Genomic DNA, 1457 nt, shown 5'->3' with positions numbered 1-1457 from the left:
AATTTAATTAAATTTAACCAATTTATGCCATTAATCTACATTATTACATTTAAAATTATCATTCCAGTTCAAACAGAATAACCTATTGTCAACATAATTATGAAGTGTGATTATTTTCAACTCTTCAAACTAATGAAATATAAAGTTATTAGTGAAGAAAATCAGTCTGGATAACAGCAGACCGACTGCTCATAAAATATACGACAGGTCTGGACCACACGTGAATTTTGTTCGTATCTGAAAAAAATCTTAGAACACGAGAAAATTGGTGAATGCCACAAATTCTCCTAAATCACTCGTACGCACAATTTAAGAACAAATCTGTGTGTACGAACGGTTCTTGCATGAGGCCCATTGATTGTCTGAAGGTGTTTCCAAAGGTTTTGATGCTCTCAGGTGTCTGAACAGCTTGTTTAAACGAAAGCTCAGCAGCTTGTGTGAAGTGGACCTGGAGATCAGGTCCACTTTGCTGCAAAGCTGGAATATTTCTCCATGAAGTAGTGACTCTGCTGCTGCTGTGGAAAATCAGGCAGAGAGTCCCGAGTCCAGCACCGGATCTGTTGAACCTCGCCTCTCCTTCTGTGGCTTTTCAGTGTTTTAAAGTTCAAACATGATGTTTTTATCCATGAAAGTAACAGAAATTCAGAGTTTCGCTGAAATACAAACCATTACGTTCAATTTGAGCTCACAGACAGGAAGCGTTTCACTGCTGGATCAGACTCKTTGTGTTGGATTGTTTTTACTCTCATGATTCTTTCATCACTGATGGCAAWTTTCTGAATGTTTGTTTGGATGATTAACATGTGGATTCATCTGCTGCTGGAAATGAAAAACTCTTATTTCCTCCTTCCTGAGTAAAAGCAGCATCCTGCTGTCTTTCTGAAATGACAAACCCTTTATTTTCCTGAAGGTTCTGAATTACTTTGAGGAAAACCTCAGCGCAGACAAACCAGAGGAGCTAAAAATCCTTTCTAAAGCAGCTGATTCCTTCCTGCACCATTAGAGAGATTCAGTTTAAATTAAATTTAGGCTTCTTTTTTTGTCGTGTTTTTGTTTTTAATGTGTTGGAAAATGACTTTTTGTGTGAGACTGAAGGTTTTAGAGGAGAGAAGACAACAGTTGTGATGAACAGGAAACTGCCCCGTCAAACTCCCTGCCTCTGAGATTAAAGCTGCTGAAACGGAGGGTGAAGCTGCTGCAGGCAGAAAACTGAGGAGGAAGATGAGGAGGAGGCCAAAGCTCTGGGGTCAGATTTATAAAACTGGCGTACGCACAATTTGAGCCCAGAAACTTGCGTAAGCCACTTTTTATGCCAAGGTTGTGATTTATAAAATCCAAACTTGACGTGAAAATGTGCGGTGCCTCACAGCTCTGACCCATGCTACGCTCATTTTGGAGACGTGAAACTGCGACACAGATGGTGAAGTGAGGAATTAGAGCCACACTGTGTAATGATC

General features: G+C 39.9%; 1 protein-coding gene across 1 annotated transcript in view; it reads left to right on the top strand.

Annotated features, from left to right (window-relative positions):
• LOC106532681 (glutamate receptor ionotropic, delta-1) overlaps nt 1–1457 on the top strand; it is a gene marked incomplete at its 5' end in the record, with an annotated part of 82478 nt that overhangs the window by 46069 nt on the left and 34952 nt on the right.

Source organism: Austrofundulus limnaeus, unplaced genomic scaffold (genome assembly GCF_001266775.1).
Source record: "Austrofundulus limnaeus strain Quisiro unplaced genomic scaffold, Austrofundulus_limnaeus-1.0 Scaffold811, whole genome shotgun sequence".
NCBI classification, from domain to species: domain Eukaryota; kingdom Metazoa; phylum Chordata; class Actinopteri; order Cyprinodontiformes; family Rivulidae; genus Austrofundulus; species Austrofundulus limnaeus.
Note: the sequence above shows the minus strand (reverse complement) of the source record. Positions and strands in the feature narration are given on the sequence as shown.